This window comes from Pteropus alecto, unplaced genomic scaffold (assembly GCF_000325575.1).
Source record: "Pteropus alecto unplaced genomic scaffold, ASM32557v1 scaffold45, whole genome shotgun sequence".
Classification (NCBI taxonomy): Eukaryota; Metazoa; Chordata; class Mammalia; order Chiroptera; family Pteropodidae; genus Pteropus; species Pteropus alecto.
Window position 1 is genome coordinate 35,796,166 of NW_006442491.1, and position 17,368 is coordinate 35,813,533.

The window sequence follows — 17,368 nt, forward strand, 5'->3', positions numbered from 1 at the left end:
CTTCTCTTTAATTCCATATACTAATCTACAACAGTATATAATCCATATTTCAGTAAAAAGAAATAGAAAACAGACCACAGAAACAATAGTAATATATGATACCCATACTAAGAACTTGAGAGACATTTGGAAAGACATGCATAAAGAAACACAATTGCCACTGTGCACTAACAGTATAAAGAACATTTTTATTTTTTTAGAAAGTACTAAAGGTAAGAAGCAGTTTTCTAGTAATAACCAAATATAGTTTGGGGTCTAGAAAGGCTTACTTCTTTTTTCTCATGTATGGCTTTAATATAAAGCTTTGTGCAAAGTGAGAGTGTAGGGAGAGAGAAGGTTGGTGTGACATAACTTGAGCTGAATTCTTGCATTTCCACGTTGTGGCCAAGAGAAAGTTGTTTCTATAATACATAGAATACTATTATCAAAGTGATGATTCAGTGGGTTTATGTACAAACCTTGAAGAGAAGTTTAAAATGTAATGTATGTAAAAATATATCAGTTGATACAATCTCCCCTTGGCAAAGTATAGTGCCTATAATATAGGCTGTAATAACCACACACCTCTGCAAGTCCTGAATAGTATATATTTTGGAGGGTAGAGTCACAATCAATTAATGGATGTTTATTAGCACTAAGTTCCTGACTAGCTTCTTCCTTGTGATAATATATTCATCTGAGTCATAGGAATCTCATTCTGATTATGACTAAAAGTATTCTTCAAAAGGTTTTGTGACAGAAATGGAGGAATATAAACTTTTTTTTCAAAAAAAAAAGCTGTAATGTAAGTGAATATTATACTTTTGCTCAAATGCAAGGTCTTATTTCAAACTGAAGAAACAATAGGCCATAATTCCCCAATTTCACTGCACAGTAGAAGCACATTTTATTACCAGATGTAAATATATCTTATATTTGCACTAAAGATGATTTCATAAAGCTAGAAACAGTTTCTCTATAAGATACAAGTATGCTAGTATAAACAAATATTATCCAGAATGAATAATTTATTCTCTAATTTGTAACAAAATGCTTATACACATGGAGTTAAAAGTTTTCAACAGAGTTGAACTATGTAGTCTGTTATGTATTGAATGTGTGTGTTTCCCTAAAATTCATAATTCAAAGCCCTAACCCTCAATGTCACTGCATTTGGAGATGGGACCTCTAAGGAAATAATTAAGATTAAATGAGGTAACAAGGGTGAGGCCCTAATCTGATAGTATTAGTGTTCTTATAAGAAGAGACTCCAGAGGGCTCATTTCTCTCCAGATAGATGATAGATAGATGATAGGTAGATAGAGATAGATAGATAGATAGATAGATAGATGATAGATAGATGATAGATAGATAGATAGATAGATAGATAGATAGATAGATAGATAGATAGACAGATGATAGACAGAAGATATAAATAGATGACATTAATAGATGATATAGATAGATGATGACAGGTGCTGATTGATAGATAGATAATAGAGATAGACAGGCAGACAAAGGAAGGAGAATCTGATCATTAAGAAAGAAACTTGTTTAGTACCAGGAGCTAAATGCAGGAATGATTAGTCCTCTACTGATCTCAAACAAAATTGTGCCCTGGATATTTGCACGCAGCTGTGTGTGTATTTCGAGTTAACATTTGCCCTCAAATCTTCCTCCAGTTTTCCCTTGACAGCAAAGGAACCTAAATGTACAGCTGAATAAGCCTACTTTAAGGTTCCTTTTAGGGAGATTATACCTTGCCAGTTAGAAGTAAATTTCCTTGCCTTGTTTGCTATTACTTAGACCTTTCTGTAAATCCAGTACTTTCGCACGTCTTACAAAAATGGATCTAAGACATTTGTAGCAAAAGAAGATTGCCATTACCTTTTCTCCCTCAATTCTTTCTTCTCACTAAATTCCATGTGGAGAAAATCACACTCATAAAGCCGATGAGAGAGCATTAGAGAAAGCACCGGTAAGTCGAGTCACGTGTCCACACGCAGGTGCACATTCATCCTGACCTGTGTCGCATACTAAGGGCAAGAGCGGAGCTTTTTACAACATGACCCTTTGGAAGATGGCATGTGAAGGGTAACTACAGTGCTTTTGCTCAGAATGAACCTCGGTCCCAAAGTCAGAGAAAAAACACTTTAAGTTCTTTGAGAGCAATGGCTCTCAGCAGGGGCGATGTCATCGTTTAGGAGGGCATTTTGAAAATCTGTGGGGATATTTTTATTGCCGTAATATTGAGGGGCACTACTAGCAGTTACTGGGTGGGTCAAGGATGCTCGATGTCCTCTGAAACATTGGACAGTTCTGACCTAATAAAAGGTTGTTTCCACATCTACATGACTTTTGAATAGCACCATTGAACATACAGAAACAATGTATTTTTGGATGATTTTAAGGATAGTGAATTTTTCAGGAATGCAATTATCATGTAATTTTTCCTTAATTTTGTTAAGGAGGCATGTATTTTGATAGGAATTTTACCAAAATTCAGTTGCTCCCCATTTTGGAAAATCATGTTAAAATGACATCACTCAGTACTGGAGGAATCCATACAACCCATCTGAATCAGTCTAGATTTGTGATCATTACAAACACTCTTATTCTATGTAGATGTACAGGTGAGCGCACAGACATGCTCGGGAAGGTACACGCTGATTGATGGATGGGTGGATCTATCTACCCATCTCTGGACCAGCACTGGACCACCTCTGCTTCCTCTGCCAATACTGTTTCATGAGTGAGAAACCAATTTGTCTTCACTGATCTGCTGTATTTTGAGAACCCCTTGTTATAGCAACATAGAATGTACCCTAAGTATCAAACAACCTTCAAATAATATGAACTTGTTTGCATCACTGCAACTGAACTCCTTATCACCTCAGAATCTTCAGCACTTCCTGTGTTGCAAGTGCTTATGCGATTTGGATGTTTTTGCAAAACTAGAAGGCAGCGCTGCATTTCCACCTGGGTTATACGAGATGTGGGATTGAGACACCTGTTGTGGAAGTAAAAACTTGTAGAGTTGTCCATGAGTCTGTCCCCAACCGAGACTGATCTCTATTGATCAAGTTCAAAGATATCTAGACAAGAATTTGGATGTCTGCAAGGCTTGAAACAAGAATTCGAATTGCACTAGTAGGTTGAATTACATGAAGTTGCTGATGTGCAGTCACACTGAACCTAAAAATCTCAATCATTGGTTTCACTCTGACACAGAGCAAGCATCTGGCAGTGCCTATCTGGCATTTGATTTAGAGAAAATTTGAACTTTCCGGTAATCAGTTCTGTTGGGCTGCCATCATAGGTGAAATTAATCGACTACGTCCTATTTGTCTTTGTGTACCCAGCACATAACACAAAACCAGGAACACAATAGGTACTCAATAAATATTTGATTCATTAATTCAGTGAGTAATGATGGATGGACTCCACGAACCCAGAAGGATTCAAGAAGAATCAAGACAAATAATTCATGATGAATTTGTAGAACTCATTTAATCATTGGGGAATTGGATGAGTGTGGACAGAGGGGGCTTGGGTGGTATGAGTTTTTTGAGTCATACCTTATATGGGAATGTTTGGTAAATGTCAAAAATTAACATCTAAAATGGATCATCTAAAAGCCTTCATCTGCAGGGTTAGAAGCTCATGAAGGTCACATACAACACTATTATTCTAGAATGCCTAGTTAAAATGGGGACTGTCCTGCAAGTGTCCTGTTTTCAAGCCCAGTGTCCTTTCTGATTACTCATTTTGCCTTTTTTTTTTTTTTTTGGCTTATTGTGAAGTCAACTAATTTCATGGTGATGGTAAAAAGAAATAAACCGAAATATTGTTTCTATCCACGTGGCTTCCTCAGAACATAATATGGAATTATAGAATCATCTCGGCGCTATCGGCAGTAAACGAGAACAGAAACAGAGCCTGGGTTAACCCGCTTTCTTTTTCCTTAGAGAAGAAAGAAAATAAGCTCAGTATAGAAATGAAAATAGAAGGAGTGAGCCATGTCGATGGACCATTCTAGAAAAATAAAGCAATGGCTTTTTATAGGAACCTGGCCAGGATGTTACAGGAACAATGAGAAGTCAGTATGTCTGGAGCAGAATGAAGTAATAGGACAGTAGCAGGGAGGGAGGGAGGACGTTATAGGAACAATGAGAAGTCAGTATGTCTGGAGTGGAATGAAGTAATAGGATGGTAGCAGGGAGGGAGGGAGGGAGGGAGAGAGAGAAAGAGAGAGAGAGAGAGAGAGCAAGACAGAGAGAGAGAGAGAGAGAGAGAGAGAGAGGGAGCGCGCCACAGAACAGACTGTTAGCCTTTTAAGGACCTTGGCTTTTTCTCTGAGACGAGAAGTTATTGCTGAAGACCTTAAAGATTATTCCACCTACTTCATAGTCAGGAAAGCAAACGCATCTCCGAGTGAGAGATTGAAGGGAGAAGGACAGGGAATAGGATGGAGGAAGTCAGGGAAAAAGTGTCTTGACAGTGTAATTGTTGCTTTGCTATTTTCCTCCCTTTGCTTACTTTTCCCCAACTAAAATTCAATGCCATCGTTTTTCAATGAGTTTAATCACTTCCTTTTATTTCCTTATTACAATCAAGCAAGTGCACGTATTAAGAGCATAGCATGATAAAAATAACAGAGAAAGAATGTAGGGTTTTGTTTTGTTTTGTTTTGTTTAAGTACAAAAATGTGATTCTGTTTTTGGACCCCTTCATTTGGGTTAATCTTGATTATAGTTCTTTAGTGAGAAAGTTAAATACTTTTAAGAGGAAAAAAGGACTGTATATTTGAATATAACTCATTGGATAAGAGTGATTCAACAGACTATTATTTCTACTTCAGGTCAACGCGTGAAACTGAAATCTTTACTCCCAGCAATCAATGTTTTAACCTCCCAAGGAAATTTTCCTGTGGAAAGGAGTAATTATATATAATCAGATTTAATTATGTTAAGTGAAATGAGATGCAACATCCATGCCAATTAAGCTAGCAAGTTGCTTGCCTGGCTTTTGTGAGTGTGTTGACAAGGATTCCTCCAGCCGCCAAGGACAGTTCTGTCCGAGGCCATTTCTCAGACAGCAGGAAGATGTAATCATCTTTCAAGTTGAAGACAATGTGATAAAGCATCCTTCCTCGATCTCAGCCAGCTGTTTTTGTTCCAAGGGACTGTCCCTCACTATTTTGATTCCAAATTTCAGTGCTGGGACCGCTCTCTTGGAATTCATGTATCAGGAGACACGCTGCTTAATGTTATAGCAGCTAGAATAAGAATCTGAATTGCTTCAACTTCTCAAACGCTGGGCTCATTTTTTTTTTTTTTTTGACAAATTCATGGGTGGAGGGACAATGTATCCTATCCTTTGGCATTTGGCTTTATCTGCAAGCCAAAAAGATCACAAAGGTCGCCTTCAACCCTATGATTCTAGAATTCCAAAACTATTTACCGTAAGAGATAATTACACCAAGATCCTAGTACTTGGCACCGGCCCAAACAGCAGCCTCAAAAAGCCAGAAAAGGTAGATGACTTTGTAGAGAGACCACTCTGAAGAAAATAAATTCGGCCTCACTGGGCTTAGCAGGCTCATTCAGCAGTAGGAGGGGGTGAGGCGGTCAAGAGTCCAGTTACGTATTCACTAAGCAGCTCTAATGGACTCCGTGCTGCCCTAAGCTTAGGCGACAAAGTGGGAGTGAGGGCTGAGGTTGGCGTGAAGGTCACTGGCCTTGTCCCTATTACTCTCTAAGAGTTCATGATTCTGTATTCAAAATGATAAGAGGCCCAATTAAAAACACAGCCTACAGGAAAATACAACCAGTAATAAAATAAAAAGAGTCATACTATCACTGTTATTACTGAGTATCACTGTTGAGAATTATAGATGGGTTCCCAGGGGTCAGTCTTATACTGAGTGCTACAGGCAATATTTTATTTCATTCTTATACCGATTTATTTTACAGATGAGGAAACAGGATTGGGGTGATTCAATACGTGATTTCTCCCTAAGGAAATGGGCGGGCATAAGACAGTGGGGGCGGGGGGTAAGAAGTGACAAAGATTTATGAAGATGAGTCTCCTCTAGCTCGGTCGGACCCTGGGACCCAAGGCCTGAACTGCAAGGCTGCCCCTCAGATATGCAGGCGAGTGTGAGTACACATGCTTAAACAAACGTGTTGGTGAAGTGCGTGCAGTGAGCAGAGCTTTGACCAGCAGGACTAAACACGCCTCAGCTTCCAACTGGTCTGAGATGATCGGCAGCTAGGACGTCTGTCCCATTTCGACAATGTCGCGCATCGAAAGGGGATGAACCCTTTGGCTTGCCCACCACAGGCCAGATGTCTCTGTCCATCTCCCTTAATTTAATTACTGCAGCAAACAAGCTCATCATAAGCCATGTTCAGCAGTGCAGTAACCGAGTCCTGGGTCTGATGTGGCCGGCCCGAGACTAGTGAAGTCACGGACTCTGGTTCTAGGTGTGGTGTGAACTTTTTTACTGCATCAGCCTGGACACCACCTAACAAGCTGCTCATCACAAAAGATGGGTTCACGTCTTGGCTCTGCTGCCATTTACTAGCTGTGTGATTTGGGACAAGTACTAACATATCTCTCAACTTCTGTTTCCCCATACAGAAGAGGAATAATGATGGTAACTACCTCAAAATATTGCAGTGAGGATTAAAGATGTCAACATACATCCGGCAGTTAGTGGAGTGCCCAGCAAATGTAGATGCTCAATAAATGCTCGTTGCTATTATTACGGTTAATTGTAATAATAATTGTGGATAATATCTTGTATTAGAGTCTTGAAAATGAAAGTTGTAGAGGTGGGAATCAGTGCGAGATAATAAATTCAGGAGGAATCGGAAGGGACATTCCCTAGGAAATGGAAAAAAAAACTACGAGTTAAGTAAATAGCTAATGGAATTTTTGGAGATAAGGAAAAATGTTTATAAACTAAGCTGGGCTATAGTTTGGGGAGGGTTTCTCCTTTTTTCTTATTCATTCCTTCAACCAAGGTTATTAAGTGTCTATTATATGCCAGATCATCTTCTGGGTATTAGAGATTCAAGGGTGCACAAGACAGATAATATTTTTCTCCAGAAGGAACGTACTATCTAAAGAAGGAGAAAGTCAGTTAGACAGTAAATAAGTAAGCAAGACAGTTTCAGTTAGTGATGAGATTGTGCAAGAAATGGGGGCGGGAAAATAAAGCACTCGAGAAAGCCTTTGGGAAAAGTCACTATCTGGACAGAATCAGGGAAGAAAAGGCCTCATTGAGGAAATGAGATTTGAGCTGGCACCTGCAGGAGCAGAAGGAGTTAGACATGAGACCATTTGGGGACAGAACCAGCGGAGCAGAAGAGAAATCGGTGAGCGGGATGGCCAGTGGAGATAAGGAGCTGGGGGTATTTGAAAAAAGACTCCAGTGTGAGGTAAGGGCGGAGCAGGGACCAGGGACCACACCTCACAGAGCCACGGAGCGAGGGCGGCTGTCAGGGGTGAGGAGGAACAGGTGTGCGCTGGAGATCTGATTGCGGGAAATCCTCGAGAGCAACGGCTCTGCGAGAAGAACAGGGAGCGGCACCGAGCAGAGGAAGAATCCACCGTGGCTGCGACACAGGCCTTGGTGGACGCCACGCGTGGTGCTCTGGGCGGGGGCAGCCCGACAGAGCCGGCTCGCCTTCACCTGTGCTCAGTGAGGCCAGACCTTTATGTCTTCCCTCTTGTCCACTGGCAGGCTACCCAGGGGGGCAGCACACTTGTGCAAAGTGGTTCTCTTCAGCCGAATTTCCAGACCTTGACCGAGAGCCATGGGCCACCAACACTCTCAGCAGCTGGGGAACCGAGCGCCTCGTCCTGGCAGGGGCCTCTGAGTGACACGCTAGAGCAGGCACTACGATGGCCACACAATTGATCACTCAAACTGGAATAGTATTGAAAGCGAAAGCGGCTCTTATTCAAAATCAAGCCGGGAAAGCGGGCATACGGCAAGAGATGTCACCCAGTGGCCAGAGCAAACAGTCTGGATTTCGTTCTAAGCGCCACTCAGAACTCGTGTGCGTGTTAGGCCCACAACAGGCGAGGCACCCCGATCTGCCCCCCTTAAAAGATCTAGCTGCAAGTCTCTCCAAAAGAAAATAATTCTCCGCAGAGCTGGGGCGTGGCTGCTGGGTCTCGAATTTGCTGTGGTTGCTTTTGCGTCTGGGGGTCCCCTGGGCATCACCCCTTCGACAGCCCCTGATTGCCTAGATGCCTCTCGGGGTGAGGGGGGTGGATATCAATACGGCAGTGGATTTCGCAATCACTAAACTGATTTCAAGATGAAACGGAAACAGTTCGATATGAGCAGAAATGTTAAAATTACATATTCAGAGGCTCTGTGCCATGAGTGGAAAGTGAATAATGGCTTCGGATTCTCCGGAGGAGACTCGAGAGCAGAGGGCGAAGGCGTGGGAGGGAGAGACAGCAGGGCTGCTGGGCCGGGAGGGCAGTTCCGCTCGGAGCAGACGCCCCCTGCCCGGGTTTACGCGCAGGCCACCCGGACTCGAAAACAGGACCTCGGCCTCTCCCAGGGGCTGGCTGGTCCTGGGGATGAGTCAACTCACAGATGGCAGTGAAGGACCTACGAGCGGACGTGGAGACCGGTGACCCTGTCACAGACTTCTGAAGGGGTTCAGAGCTGGAATTTGGGGTGTCTGTCAACTCACGTGCCAAAAAGTAAACACGCACACACACACACACACACAAAAGCACACCTTTATCTTCGCCATCTCTAACTTACATTCAGCATTCCTTCCTGTCAGAAACGTAGCCAACAAACCACACTCGAATCAGAGCGCCTAGAACTTTCTCACCGACGGAAATCACAGATAGGTTCAAATCACAAACATACGGCTCTTTCGAACACCTCAAAATATATATTTACTCTTATCACCATATTTTTACCTATAATAGTTCTTAGATCTCTTACTAGTCTTTTTTTTTTTTTCAGGATATTAATGAAGAAGTACATACATCACAATAATATGAGTGTGGTTGTTTAAATATTTTCGTAATTATGTTTTCATTTTGTTTGTAACCCTATGTACGTATGATATGCACTGAAAACCTTTGTTCTGGGAGGCTATTCACCGATTTCAAGTCTCCCCAATGGGTCCACGAAACCCAAACTGCTAAGCGCCGGGCCTTACAGTGCCCTAACTGGGGTCTGGCACTACATCTTCCCTTAAGGAGGCACGACTTCCAGTCCGTGATACATTTATTTGTCTACTTTAAATTAAATGTGGGGGTAGCTTACACTTTAATCTGTAGAGGAAGGTTTGTACGCCTCTCCTTGTCGGAGCCCCCTAACATAATGGAAGTGGGGAACAGCAATAGCTGATAATAACGTTCTGCTCACACGAGATTCATTTTAAACAGCCTAGATTCCAAGAGGTGTTCTGGGTGTGAACGGCGAAGGCGAGTGGAGAGTTGGAAGGAGCATATTAAGACAGTTCATTGGGTCTCATACTCTAAGATCTGGAGAACGTGGACTGACCACCAGCGAACACAGGAGAGCAATGAGAAGAGTCTCTTCAAAGGCAGGCATCGAGAAACTGGCCACCCTAGAGGGAACTGGCCCCATCGCGCACAATGTCCTTCTATAGTGCTACATTTGGGTGTGACTCAAGGCCTTTCATTGGTGACAGCGGTTGTGGCTGGGGTTCCAGAGAACCACTTTCAAATGTACACCTTCGCAGCCGAGACAGCTCAAATACTTCAACCGTTTAAAATTCTCCGTGCCTACCTCGAGGGACAAAGTCTCCCTGTTCTGTTAATGTCGCCTCATCCTCTTTCTGAATCGATTTAACTCGTTGCTCTTAAATATTCAAATTCTCTCAGTACACGACCCAAACATCTCTTGGAAACTTTTTTTTATGACTACTGAGCATGCTAATGGCCTTTTAAAACCAGCACCTGCGGGAAGAATCGTGACATTCCCTTTTGGGGACTGAAGAGTTTCCAGTACTGCTCTCTGGAAATCAACTAAAGGTGGCCTTCTTGTTTCTTGGAATTGTTGATAGCGGTGAAGAACCATGTCCCAGGGGGGCAGAGAATCCCAGCTGACACGTGGTCCCGGCAGGGTGCCCCTTCATCTTCAAATGCATCCAGTTTGGATGATCGATTTCATGACCATTCTGGTCATCCAGCCATACAGGTCATGGCTACACATCTCCTCCCTGTCTCCAGGTACAGGGGCTCAGCTACACCTCCGGGGAAAGCCATCTCTCCAGAGACTGACATTTGCCACCAAGCCTAAAGCCTTCTGCTTTCCCAGCTGGAGGCCACCGTCCCCCTCACCTTCTTCACTGCTCCTGGCGTCCACTATAACCTTTTCAAAGGTTAACGTTTTAATACATGGAAGAAAGGAAGAAAATGGCAGGCGGCTCGTGGTTTTGAGCCTGCGGAACATAAACTTCTACTGAGGCAAAGAGACACGACAGGACCTCCGTGTGAAAAAAATGTAAGACTTTACAACGTATAAAAGAGCTAAGAGTTTCCCGCATTATCCAAACATAGAGTGTGCCCGTGAAAACTTTTGTAGATGGAAATGGTGTAAAAGGAAGAAGGGTTTTGTTTTTTGTTTTTTGTTTTTAATTATACCTTAGGACCCGTCTTGTTCACGATGCACAAAATAAATTGAGATACAGCCTAGATGTGGACGGAGGGCAAAGCTCTGGGGCTTGATGCCGAGATGCTGAGTGTGGTTCCCTGGGAAGCAGCTTGCGGGGGGCTGTTCTTGCTGCTAGGGAGGGGGGTGCTGCCTCTATAACAGCTCCCTGCAAAACAAACACTACACGCTATTTTCATTCTTTGCCTTTTTTTCCCATAAAAGCAAAAGTCCTCTTTGGGTTTCTTTCTTTCTTTTCTTCTTTTTCTTTTTTTTCTTTTTTTTCTTTTTTGGGCGGGGGGGGGAAGCAGGTAATGATGCAGGACAGGGTGAATCCCCACAAATGGGGACTCAAGTCCTGCACTGAGAGAGAGAGGGTCCTTGCCTCCATACAGGGCAGAATTCAAGACCCAGCCAGAGTTAGAGACCAAGAAAAGTTTATTGGAGAAGGCATAACGCTTCACAGACACAGTGTGGTCTCCACTCTGTGGGATGAGACCCTGAGCATTTGGGGAACTGGTTTTGTATACACTCTTGGTTTCCATGAAAAATTATAGGGAGTAAAGAATGGAATGAATGGCTGGGTTTATCTTCGTCTAAGGTACAACTTTGTTTTCCTTTGATGGCGTGGATGGATGTGGACGGGTGAGCAAGCAGTTGTTAGAGACCTCCGCGGGAATCTGCCTTTGGTCCTTGGGCTCCTGCGGTCTGGCTGTAGGGCTGATCCGCCAGATCCCCTGTGGCGTAGCAAGCTCTGAATTCTACCTGGTTTAACATGGATTCCATCTGGGTAGTTCTCCTGCCTCTTTTCTGTATTAAATAGCACTAACGTAGGTCTTTCCTAAAAGCCAAGTGTTGAACTGTGCACTTCCCCCAAGTGGGAGGCGCCTATGCCAGGGACCGGTCGGGTGGCCTGCCCGAACCTCTCCAGAGGGAATTTTGTCCTATGGGAGCTGCGCCTTTGTTTTGACTTGGCCGGTTCACAACTCTTAGAAGCCACCTTGTAGAAAATGATAGCAATGCAAACATAGTTTGTCCGCGCGCAGGCAAAGCATGTCCATGGCAGAGGAAAATCCCCCTCCCCACTGTCGAAAAATCCAGTTTTCACCTTGTAAATTTTATTTGTAAACTTATTTCAGTAAAAACATCCCTCATCGAAACAAAGACCGTATTCTGAATTCTCCTTTGAAGCAGTTGTAAAACCTATCGGTTCTCTCCTTAATGAGTTCAGTAAACTCTTCGGCAGGTGTTTATTTTATATCTGTATGGCTATTACCTTTTTTTTTTTTCTTTTTTTTGAACATTATCCTTTAACACCTGGTGACCTGCTTGAAGCAAATCGACAGAAAGAGGGAAATAAAGGGAGGAGAGACATAAGATGACCTTGTCGCACCTGCTTGTTCTTTCCTCTTTCCGGCCACTCGTACAGTTTAGAGATGACATGACATTTGGATGCTTTGGCTTTGAACTTCAGACGTGAGGTCTATATGCACTTCTGGATTTTCCTTCCTGGTTCTCGAGGCTAATTCTCATCTGAACTCAGCTCTCAGCAAGTGGATGGATTCCTCCTTGGTGGTTGACATGAGCATTTTTCCCCAGAGAGTAATTGTTAAGACCATTTGTGTTCTTTTTGCATAAAAATGACAGAATTGAATAGAATTTGCATATGCCATGCTTGAACTAAAATATTACACTTCAAAATCCCAATTCAACCAATTTTGAGCGGCTGTCCAAAATCTGGGGCTGAGCCTGTCAGTTCTCTTCTCAGACGACATTTAAGGTTTCCGCCACCGCCTGCGAAGCAGGTTCCAAATAATCCGATCTCGACGCGGACTCCTTCGGCACCGGCCGGCTGCACCTGCCGCCACGCACCGCCGCGGTGCGCATGCGCCCTACAAAGGACCCGTCTCTTTTCCAAACTTAAACGGTGATTTCTGTGTCCCCTCCATGGTGCTGTGTCCTCCGCCACGAGACTCCGTTTCTCTGCCTTTTGACCAGACACAACATTTGCAGGACGCAAGCCGAAAGAAGAATGTGGAGCACCATGTTCAAAATTATTAAGACTCTCGAGATGGCAAAAGCAAGGCGCTGGGGATTCTTCGCTTCCCCTCTCTGGGAGGCCGACAAAGTTCTCAGCAGGTCAAGCAACTGACTCAGTGCTGTCTCTTCAGGACGTTGCACTGGTGATATTTGGAAGTCTGACTGTTTGACAAGCTGCCACCTCCCTTGGGAAGCCCTCCAGGTGTGTCCTCGGGGAAATCCAAGAGCTTTTCATTAGGTCCCACGCGGATCAGTCTTTCCTGGAGTTCCTGGTGAGGAGACCTGAACCAAGCTGAGCACGCTGAGGGCAGATGATGCTTATCATGGATCGGTACCCAACTCTATGCCTGACCCATGTGGGCGCTCAGGGTGGGGGTGTGAAAAAAACATGTAGGAATGAAGAGAAATAATATGGCATGGTAATAAAGACCCTATAGGGGAAAAGAAATGGATGATTCAGTGGAAAACAACGTAATGTCTAGAACAAACCCTTCTGGATTACCTAACTCTGTTTCTATGAGAATATCTACGTCTCTGTAAATTGGAGATCCGCAATGGCAATAACTCCGTTATCGAAGATAACTGATAGCAATGAAAAATAATTCTTATGTACAGGCATGCAAACGTTGTTCAGTAAAGGTCCAACGGAGCTCTCACCCCAGTGCAGAAAAGCTAGGGTTACCTTCATTTGCAACTTAATTTCAATACTCCTGACGTAGAAATATGGCTGGTGTTTCTATTTTCCTTCAAATCGGTTTTAACTGCCTGGCTTCCACATTTAATTAATGAGCTCAATAAAAATTTTAACATGCATACCTTTTCTATTTGTATGAAAATTGTGATTTTATCTTTTTAAAATTAGCCTTTAATATAGAAACTTAAAAAAAAAAAAAATGACCCTGAACCTATAGAGATGGGTGGTGGCCAGAGGTGACAATTGGAGTGGGGGTTGGGAGGGGGATTGGGGTGAAAGTCCTCAAAAGGTACGAACCTCCAGTTACAAAATAAATAAGTTCTGGGGATATAAAGTACTGTATGGCAGCTATAGTTAAGAAGATTGTATATTTGAAAATTGCTAAGATAGTAAATAGTAAAAGTTCTTGCCACACGGGGAAATAAGTGTCGCTGTGAGGGGATGGGTGTTAGGTGAACCTACTGCGGTGATCATTTTGCGAGGTGTACGTATATCGAATCGTGATGTCGTACGCCTTAGATAACGTTATACGTCAGTTACTACTCAATAAAATGGAAAAGTAAATAAATAAAATTATCTTTTAACAAGGTCTAATTCTGTGATAACAAATGCGATTAGCGTTTTAAAAAGGGAAGGAAAGAAGGGAGGGAGGGAAGGAGGTGGGGGAGGTCAAGATGGCTTCTTAAGGGTCCCCTCAGCTCCACTAAGCTCCAGACAGGTTTCTTCCTTGCTGTCCTGCCCCCAACCACGGACACTTCTCTCTTCTGAGAGCATTTACTTTAGAAAACTTGTAAATTCTTTCTCTGCCCCTTTGAGATGTAAATCTCCTCTGAGCCTCTTGCCAGGTTTACAGCCCAGGGACGTCTTTTCTCAAGGACCTGGGAGCCATTGCTTTGAAATGTAATCATCAAGAAAGATAGGCTGAGTGGAATAAGCCGGCCACAGAAGGACGAATACTGCGTAACTCCACGTATATGAGGTCCCTGGGATGGTTCGAGTTATAGAAACAGCAGAATGGTGGTTGCCAGAGGCTGGGGGAGAGAGGCGTGGGGGGGTGGGGGCAAAAGTGCTGTTCAAAAGGCAGAAAGACTCAGCCACGTAAGGCGGATGCACTCTAGAGATCTGCTCTACGGCGCTGTGCCTGTCTTTACGAAACGTGCACTTATATTTTTATTAAGAAATCTCAAATTAAATGTTCTTACCCAAATTAAGAATGGAAGAAGGGAAGAAGGAACCAGGGCCCCTGTCTCCCAGTCTCAGTGGGAGGGTGGGAACCTAACTCAGAGAAGCACCACCTATCAGCGAACAAGGATGGCCTAACCCTGCTGACCTGCCCCGCCCCCAACTAGCTCACCCGGCGCTTGAACACTGTGCCCCACTCTGCCTCAGTGGAATGTTGTTCAGTTTCTCTCCCCGGTAAAACCAGTCTCGAATAGTCTCCCTTGCCTGCTTAAGTCAGTCCAGTGCATTCTTTTCTTTGACGAGGGAGGGAAGAGGGCAATTAATTAAAAAAAAATTTTTTTTTTGAAATCCTCAGCAACAGAATCCCAATTCCATTTTAGATAAAAATAGCTCCTTAACAGTGAGTTCAATTCATTCGCACCCGAGGACCTACAGCCCGATCTTCAGGTTCGCCTAAGCTCTGTGCTTTCTACATTCTCTCCATTCTTGACTCTGTGCTTGGCAGGACAGTCTGAGCAGAAGTACCAACTCGGAAGAGATCTGAGTGTACTTTATTCCACAGAAATCCCCCAGGCCGGGTCGTCCGAGGCCTCCCCGAACAGGTGTGCCAGGGGCCGTGTAGCCACTTTTCTTCACCTCTGAGTTCGGTATGTCCACAGGAGGGCAGAGGATGAAACATCTTGAGTTGTCACTGACAGTCACAGATCTGCTTTGCCGGGGAGCAGTCCTCAGGATTGGTATTCCGGCCACGTGTGGAAACTAACAGCCCATCAGAAGCATGACAGTGATTGCAAACGGCTCTGTAAAATATTTATTCAACATTAGCTTGCAATGAAGACTCCCATTAAGTAATGGGACAGGCAGATCTCTGGCTCCAAAGAAGGAGAAAAACAGTGTGGGCATGAAAATATTAGGAGTCGATTTAATTCTCTGAATTTTTAAATCACAGAGGATATGCATCGAACCCTCGAAATGAGAACGACCATTACTTTTGTAATCACTAAAGAAAGAAAACAAGGAATGAGATCAGCGGTTTGGAGGTGAAACTATCCGAATCTAGTTTTATCTCGGCAAGGAGATACGGTGAAAGATAGTTCATATGTGGAAATTAACCTAAAGATTCCAAGTAAATTGAAATTCAACACAGACGAACTATTTTTTCCTAAGAAAGTGCTGTTTGGGAGAAAAATAAGATATTTTCCTTTGGGGAAAAGATTATTTACTCGTTTAACAAATATATATTGGGAGACTTACATGGCTAGGTACTGTGGTGCAATATTTTTAAAAAATGATATTGATTTATGCTATAGCACAAAAGGCAGCTATTAATAAAAATTATCACAGAAATAAATATTTAAATACGAGGCCCCGTAAGAAAACAATTTGTCTCTTTCATAGCACACAATAAAAGAGAGTTTGACCTCCATCTCGGGTTTCCCTGAAAAGTGATTCTTAGATGAAGATAATAAAACCCACTACAGGTGATGCAGGAGGCGGGGCACGCATATTGAAAGCTTAAATTGGAGAACTGCAAAGTGGCCGCACCGAGCAATGATTTACAGACCAGATTAAGGATTTTGATCTTTGGCCCAAGAGCCATGGGAAGTCGTGGAGGAGGTTCACAGGACTGCCTTTTGCAAACAGCATTCTGGCTGCTGCTTGGATAATGGTTCCAGAGTAGCTAGAGCAAGTTCCGCTGGGAATTAGCGACCGAGCTGGTCAGGTGAGAGATGCCACTAGTTTAGTCAGAATAGTAGCCATGGATACAGAGAGAGATCAACAGATGTGAGTAATATTGGGGGGGGCGGGATTTAAATTAGCGCCTATTAAATCAGTCCATCAAAGCAGATCGGGGCCCCTTCTGGAAAAAATGTGTGGGTGACCCACCTGCAGGACCACTGGGAAATTGCGTTACAGTGGGCAGTTGCTAAGAATCCCATTGTTCACAGGTGAAGAGTGGATACTAAACAGGCAATTCCCAACCTTCTTTTCCCAAATTATAAAGTCACCAGGAAAGGCACTTGAACGTTCTCCGGATTATCCATGTAAACAAAGCCCTTTGGCCCTGGGTAATTCAGCGAGGCTCAGACGGGATTTGTTCTGCAGAACATTCCAGGTCAAGGTACCGAAGGCAGGATCTTTGCACTTGTAACAGCGAAATGAACTCATGAGCATTTTTCATCATCAGCTACAAGACAGGTTAACGCTGTGCATCCCCTTTGACGCTAGTCCTGCCATTTTGAGCCGTAATCCAGGCATAACAAGTTTCTATAATGTTGACTAAGGGTGGGACGTGTTCTGGGGGTTGGGGGCGGGGGAAGCTATTTCATGAAACTTTGTACAGGGAAGCCGAGAACTCCGTACTCTACAAGACAGCTAAGTGCCACCACTGTCTTCTAGTCTAGGTTGAGCCATTGCTTTTTAAACATTCGCATGGGAATCATTTTCCACAAATCCTGAGCCCAGATCTGACATGGGGTCCAGTGACAATATGTAAAATATAATACTTAAGATCATACAGAACCTCTGAAAACTGGACGAGCCATAGCAGGTGTACGATTTTTTTCTTTGTTTCACAGAGTTGCTGTAATTCATTCTTTGTACAAATGAAGTGTTCTCTGGGTTCTCTGCCTGCTGCCTCTAGAATTCTACACACGATTACAAACACTCCACCGACCTAACATAATCTCCTCCATAAACTTCCACCTGTCATTGACGCGTTTCTGCCTAGAGACATTTTTTACTTGAATAAAACCAATACTTCCTGCAGGGACTATGGATTTAGGAGAAGAAATGGTTTTAACTAA